Source organism: Oryx dammah, unplaced genomic scaffold (genome assembly GCF_014754425.2).
Source record: "Oryx dammah isolate SB20612 unplaced genomic scaffold, SCBI_Odam_1.1 HiC_scaffold_3, whole genome shotgun sequence".
NCBI classification, from domain to species: domain Eukaryota; kingdom Metazoa; phylum Chordata; class Mammalia; order Artiodactyla; family Bovidae; genus Oryx; species Oryx dammah.
In genome coordinates this window covers 108,938,536-108,946,337 of record NW_024070187.1, presented here as the reverse complement: position 1 = coordinate 108,946,337, position 7,802 = coordinate 108,938,536, and the positions used below count along the sequence as shown (strand labels likewise).

At 38.2% G+C, this 7,802-nt stretch overlaps 1 protein-coding gene across 1 annotated transcript in view; it reads right to left on the bottom strand.

Moving 5' to 3' along the window:
• CPEB2 (cytoplasmic polyadenylation element binding protein 2) overlaps window positions 1-7,802 on the bottom strand; it is a 78,189-nt gene that overhangs the window by 46,518 nt on the left and 23,869 nt on the right. The gene's annotated exons all lie outside the window — the stretch shown is intronic.

Sequence of the window (7,802 nt, the reverse complement as noted above, 5' to 3'; positions counted from 1 at the left end):
ATAAGTTCTTTCTCCAAACTACTTACTACCAACACAAAGAACTTATTAGTGAAAAAATGATAACATTTCTTATTTCATGTTTCCTTAGATTTATAAACATCATTTTAAAGTTATAGAAATATGAATTAGAAAGGATACAATGAAGCAGTCATTTCCCCAACATTTCTTAATGCTTGTGTATTCTCAAATTTAAAGCTTCTAGTTAATGAGAAGATAGCCATTTGATGAGTTTAGTTGCTACGTTGTGTCCAACTCTTTTGTGACCTCACGGACTGCAGCCCACCAGGCTCCTCTGTCCAAGGGATTTTCTAGGCAAAAATACTGGCGTGGGTTGCCATTTCCTACTCTAGGGGATGGCCCTGACCAAGGAGATGAATCCACGTTTCCTGCACTGGCAGGCGAATTCTTCACCGCTGAGCCACTAGAGAAGCCCATTCAATGTAATGTCTTACTTCCTTTCCCTGATAGCATATTCTCTTGGTTCTCCTCTATCAGCAGCCACTCCTAAGGTCTTCTTTGCAAGTAATCTATCTTTCTCCTCTTCTCAACCCTTAAATGCTAAAGCTCCAGTGGTCAATCCTCAGACTTCTCTCTCCCTAGATGACATTATCTGCTACCAAAACTTTATATGTCATCTCTAAGCAGATGACACTCACATTGTATCTCTTAACTGCAACTCTCTACGCTAACTCTGTATTTCCCCAGATTAGTATACAGTACTTTTCCCCACAGGTTGCTCATCTCCAAACTTTGGGTTACCTTATTCCCCACTCTGACTAATCTGTGTATAAATCTGTCACCTCTTCTCTTATCAACACAAAGCCCAACCGGACTACTCTTCACCCGCTCCTTCACTGTCTGCCTGGCCTAAGCCATCCCCATCTCCTCACAGACGGCCAGAATAACCTCACGGTCTTGTCTCCACTGAGCAGTGATCCTTCTAAAACCTAAGTCAGCTTATATTGCTCTATTGCTTAAAACCCTCCCCAACTTATCTGGCCCCTCATCGTCTACCATTCTAACCACAATGGCCTCTGCTATTACTCAAACATGACAGGCACATTCTCATTTCAGGATCTGTATACTTCCTCCCCTTTTTGATCCAAAATGCACTTGCCTACATATGACCAAAGTCACTTAACAGCTTCATTCTTTCTCTGTGCCCTTGACACTATGCTTCTGCCTTCAAACAGAAGGCAGACTGATTGACAACACTGATTCCTGTTGTCTCTGTCCTTCATTAAACAGATCCATGAGGGCAAGACTGTCATTTTTTATTCCCTACTCTATCTCTAGCATGTAACACAGAGCTTGGTACATAACAGATTCAAATATTTATTAAATGGATGAAAAAAAAGTATCATTCTGTTATGTGAACTATGACCTTGATCTAAAGCACAGTACCTAAATATGCATTTGTATGTGAGGCAGGGAAAAGACATTCTCTCAGTGAATGGGAAAAAAAAAAAATCACAAAACAAGCTTTTATCAATTCATTTCTTAACCCCTTAAATATGGGGAGGGGAGAGAAAAATAAAAGTCCTATTTTTGCTCTTTGCCAAGATTAATTTTTCTCATCTCCACAACTGCCCAACAGCTAATGATGTCAACCAATTTCTCATTAGTGATGAGAAAATTGCTGAACAACAATGCCACACGTTCTGCCAACTCTTTTAAACAGGAAAAAAAAAATCACACATTAAGAGTTTGAGTTAGAATAGTTAACCAACTAATAAGACAAGTGGTCGTTCAAAGCAGAAACTCAAGAACTATTAAATTCTACCAGCTACTAGCAATGAAATTTAGATATTTATTATTAGTAAGCCACCACAATCATCCAACTGTAAATTAAGGCTAAATATCTACCATTAGTTGTGATAATTAACTAAATTAATACATACATGTAGAGTCATCAGAACAGAGCTTAGCATATATCAAATGCTCAATAAATGATAGGTATGATATGTTATATATTGGGTACATATATTAAACCAACATACATACACATACACAACACTTAAATAAGAACTAATTCTTCCTTTTTATGTGCTTTAAACAAAGCATTGCTCCCACTGCTTTGGTAGACTGTTACCGTATTTCTTTCATTATCTACATTTCACCTTTATTTTGAAATCCAATTAGGAAAAAAAAAAAATGGTTCACAGGAAGCCTGGTAAAATCCACTCAGAATGTGGTCATTACCAACCTTGAATAACTTCAATCTCTGGTCAGATCCAAAGGGCAGGACAATCATTCCTGACCTCACTCCCAAATCTGAATGCATGCCTCATAAAAGCCTAAGAATAAGATCATACAAATGTAGAAAAGACCCTTAGATCCAGATTCCAAGAAAGCAACAGAATCATTCCTTACCTTCATCTAATAAAAGCCATCAGTCTACTTTAGTTTCCAGGAAAATTAATCAAGCTAATTCACTCTTAAATAAGGATCCCATCATAATTTTCTTCACCTAATATTTATAACTTTCAATACCTTTATCCAATTAATACTAGACCATCCATTAGGAGGGCTTCCCTGGTAGCTCAACTGGTAAAGACTGCAATGCAGGAGACCTGGTTCGATTCCTGGGTTGGGAAGATTCCCTGGAGAAGGGATAAGCTACCCACTCCAATATTCTTGGGCTTCCCTGCTGGCTCAGCTGGTGAAGAATCTGCCCACAAGCGGGAGACCTGGGTTTGATCCCTGGGTTGGGAGGATCCCCTGGAGGAGGGCATCATAACCCACTCCAGCATTCTTGCCCGGAGAATCCCCATGGACAGAGGAGACTTGTGAGGGCTACAGTCCCTGGGGTCTGTAAACACCAAGGAACATAGAATATGAATAAGTTTCTTTTAAGTATAACCACAAAGAAAGACAAAAACAATAAAGGGCTAAACTTAAGTTGTTAATCATCTGGTAAGATAATGTATTATTGTAAAATCACTTCAATAAAACTGGTACTAATTGATATATGCAATTAAATGTTAAAATCGTGTTGCACTAATGGTCACAAAAGTTTAAATTATAAAATGATTAATAAAAGGAATATTGAGAATTACAAATGGACAATCAAACATCAGTGGTAGTATAAACTGACATAAAACTTAAAAATAAATTGGCAAAAGTGGGGGGTGGGATGACTTAGGCGATTGGGACTGACACAGACACACCACAATGCATGAATCAGGTAACTCATTGGAGCCTGCTGTACAGCACAGGGGGCTCAGCGCTCTACACTGACCTAGACGGGAAGGAGATCCAAAAGAGAGGGGTTTTGTATACAGAAAGCTGATGTTCTTCACTTTACATCAGAAACTAACACAACATACTCCAATAAAGATTAATAAAACAATACACTTAGTCATGCTTAGGGAATTCACTTTCATGCATTGGAGAAGGAAATGGCAACCCACTCCAGTGTTCTTGCCTGGAGAATCCCAGGGATGGGGGAGCCTAATGGGCTGCCGTCTCTGAGGTCGCACAGAGTCGGACACGACTGAAGCGACTTAGCAGCAGCAGCAGCTTAGGGAATTAAGACTGCTGGTCACCACCATGGTCTGATGTCACGAGAGTGGGAAATCTGTGACCTATCCCAGCAGCAGCAGACATCATCAACCAAGGACCACAGGTCAAGCAGCAACCAGGTTTTCAAAAGACACTGTTTTAGAGCCAGAGAAAGAATGATTCCACTTCCAAAATGAGACTCTGCCCCTCACTCAGGAGGATACATGAGTTTCCTTCCTTCTTATGCTTATTGAGATAGGCTGGGACCTGGGACCTTTTGCTGCAGTGAGCTCACCTGCACAAAGGTCTCTTTGAGCATCAGAATACAAAGAAACCATAGGGAACTAAAAATAAAGTGCCTACATGTGCGGTTGCACCACATTATGAACAATAAGATACAAAAATATCAAAAACTCAACTGCCACTTCTGAGGCATCAGGAGCAAAAGCAGGGTCCTGTGCATGATCCATCCCTGCACACAGCACCTCCAGGGCCACCAAGGGTGGATGGACCACTTAAGCCACCCCCTGACCTGACCCACAGATCCACCTCTACCTTCATCCCATCTCAAGGACTAGTTAACTCCTCCATCTCAGGGAGCATGGGAGGGAACAGTGAAAATCTCTTACTTGTTTTCACTCCCTTTTAATGTAGCAGGAGTCAAAATAAACCTTGCCTCTGTGGTGGCTCAGACAGTAAAGAATCTGCCTGCAATCCAAGGGACCCAGGTTCAATCCCTGGGTCAGGAAGATCCCGTGGAGATAATGGCAACCCACTCCAGTATGCTTCCCTGGAGAATTCCATGGACAGAGGAGCCAGACGGCTGTAGTCCACTGGGTCACAAAGAGTTGGACAAGACTGAGTGACTAACACTTCCACAATTTAGGGGGGGAAAAAAAAGTTGGCAATACATGTCTAGTGCCTTGAAAACAAATGTAATGTCTATTCTATGGAAATAAACTCAGAAAAAGCTCATTGACTTTCATTTAAAAATTTAAATAACCAAATGTACAACTGTAGGGGAATGGTTATACAAACTATTTTGCATGCATATGAATGATTTTAAGTTCTAAATAAATATTGATAAAAAATTTTTGTGGACCATTGTTTAATCTTTCAACCAATAATTCACTGAGCATGTTCTATTTGGTTGGCACTAATACAGATGCTGATTCAAGATAACGCAAAAACAGAAGTGGTCAATGCTCCCATGATACACTATCATGTGAATAGAAATATACACTGAAAAAAAATAACTGAATCAGAAATAAATGAGAAAAGTGCTCCAACCGAAAATTCACGTGGTTGCTTAGTAATCCTTACAAAGTAACCCACTACTGACTAGAGTGTCAAAGAGGCTTCAATAAGGAGGTACCTGAACCAAGGATTACAGAGTCTTCCAACTGAACATGGAAGACTGAATACAAGAGCTCATCTCTGCTGCTTTCTGAAACCCCTAAAATGACAGCACAGAAGTTTTAAAGAGGCATAACCACCATTAGGACAAAGAGAATTGGACAGGATCACAGAAGAATCATATCATATTTTCAAAAGCTGTGAACGTGGATGGCTGAGTGGTAGTTGACTATGGAGACCAGAAATCACCAAAAACACTAAAGGCAACCTGGTGTGTACATGGGGAAGATTATCAAGGAATAAGCCATTTACTATAACAAAAGCCCCCAAAAGTTGAGAAATAAGCAGCTCTGGTTATCACTCAGATAAGAAGGCTAACTAGGCAGGACTACAGCTTCTAGGCTGAAGAATGGAAGATAAGACATTCAAGTCCATTCCCCAGACCAAAAGAAAATACATAGACACAGATACTGTGACACACAGATCCACTTAGAGTAATGCTCATGATATCATAAGCTTTAACTACACACAGTTTCCAATCACCATTTCTGTTTTATCTTTAAAAATGAAGGGACAGCAAAGGATCATAAATACTGAACAAGTCTCCAGCATGAGAAAAAAAAAAAGAACAAAACCAAACAATTACAAAAGAAGAACTTAAAAGAAGCATAGACACTACAAGGAACTGGAAAAATAATTGTTTAAATACTCCAGAGAAATAAGATCAAAGAATAAAAATAAGAAAGTTCCGAGAATTTTTCTAAAAAGGGTCTTAAAAGTTATTCAGAGAAAATTTTTTAAATAAAAAAATCATTAGAAGGATTGAAAGTAAGAGATGAGGAAACCCTTCCAAAAGCAAAACAAAAGATAAAGTCATGGAAGTTAGAAACCAAATGTTGAGTATAGGAGACTTAATATTTCAAGAACAGCAATTTCAGAGAGGGGTAATATAGAAAATAGAACAGAAGAAATTATTTTTAAAAAGTCAAAAAATTCCCAAGAACTGAAGGAAATTAATCTCTGAAATAGGAGGACTCAACTAATGTGCAGTACAAGAAATAAGACAACAGAATGGAATGAAAGAAGGAAAGATGGAAGGAAGAAAGGGGAAGAAGACAGACAGGTAAAGCCTCCCACCATCATACACAGAAAGACCCATATTTATTAGTACAAATTTCAGAACCACAGGCATGAACATATTCTAGAAGCTTCCAGTAAAAAAAATAAAATTGAAAAACAGAAAACAAGACAATCATACAAATGAACAGGTTTTAGAATGGTGTTAAATTTAACCCTGGAAGTAATGAAGCATTGCTTTCAACATTCTAAATCACTAATACATAATTCCACACGAGCCTATCATCTTATGTAGGTAGAATAAACATGTTTTCATACATACAAGCCTCAAAATTTATATCCTATCTGAAAGAAGGTTGTAAGTGAGTGAAGTTGCTTAGTCATGTCCGACTCTTCGCGACCCCGTGGACTGTAGACCGCCAGGCTCCTCTGTCCATGGGATTCTCCAGGCAAGAATACTGGAGTGGGTTGCCATTTCCTTCTCCAGGGGATCTTCCCAACCCAGGGATCGAACCTGGGTCTCCCGCATTGCAGGCAGATGCTTTATCCTCTGAGCCACCAGGGAAGCTGTAAGGTAGGCCCGATAAAACATATATAAACCATTAAGAAAGAACATGGAAATTAGGATATGAATCTCAAAGGAAAACGGAATTCTTGGGCTTAAGGAAACCCCAAAATAACAGTTATGATGGGCTACAAGGATACTCACACCACCAGGGGGAGAGGAGGGAAGACAATTTATATGACTATTTGCTGTTTTTACATGTTCCAAAAAGCTTCAGTGTTTTACAAATATATTTTGGGATGAATTAGTGTAAGTACTTAGAAAACTAAGCAAACAAACCAAAAGAGACAATGATCAATTCCAGGAAAAACAAAGTTATATGAGAAAGAAAATGTTACAGTACAAAACATATGAGGTTCACCTGTAAATAACATTGTATTATCACAGTAATTGCATCCTCTAAACAAAAGTAGTCTTAAAATAGTTTTCAGAGGACAAAGCAGTGAAAATGTTGGCGGTATAGGTAAATCAAAGTAGACAGTCTACAGACAGTACCTAAAATGTAGAAAATATAAAGCATAAGCATATTATTTACAAATAATTACACCAAGAATAGGTACAGTTGAAAGTGGCTACATCCAAGGAACAGAAATCAGAAGTAGACAGAGAAGAATGAAGAAAGACTTCTATTTTTCCTTCTATAAACCTTATGGCACTATTTTACCTTGTCATCTATGTACATATTTTTTTAAATTTATTTTTTATTTTACTTTACAATTCTGTATTGGTTTTGCCATGCATTGACATGAATCCACCACGGGTGTACATGTGTTCCCAAACATGAACCCCCCTCCCACCCCCCTCCTCACAACATCTCTCTGGGTCATCCCCGTGTACCAGCCCCAAGCATGCCATATCCTGCATTGGAAAACTAACTTTTTGAAAGTTAACCAGGTTGGCGGGAAGGTAACTATTTGAATATCTCAAATATCTTATGTTTATATATTTAAAAAGAAAAAATGAGAAAAAATATATACCAAAAATATTAAACATGATTATTTTAGCTTGTGGAATTACTGATAATTTTAAAACATTTTTCCCCCCAAATTTTCCAAATTTCCTTTAATGAATGCACACTACTTTTTTGAAATAAGAAAAACATTTCAAAGAATTAAGTCCTATATCCTGCAGGAAAACCTTTCATTAGAGACTCTCAGATACTTTTCAAATACTATATGCTGCTAAAATTCATAGGCCCAGTTATCCCATGTATTTATCACTTCAGGTTCTATATAAAAAATATTCTTTCTGCTTTTATTCAGAAAACAAAGATCATGGCATCTGGTTCCATCACTTCATG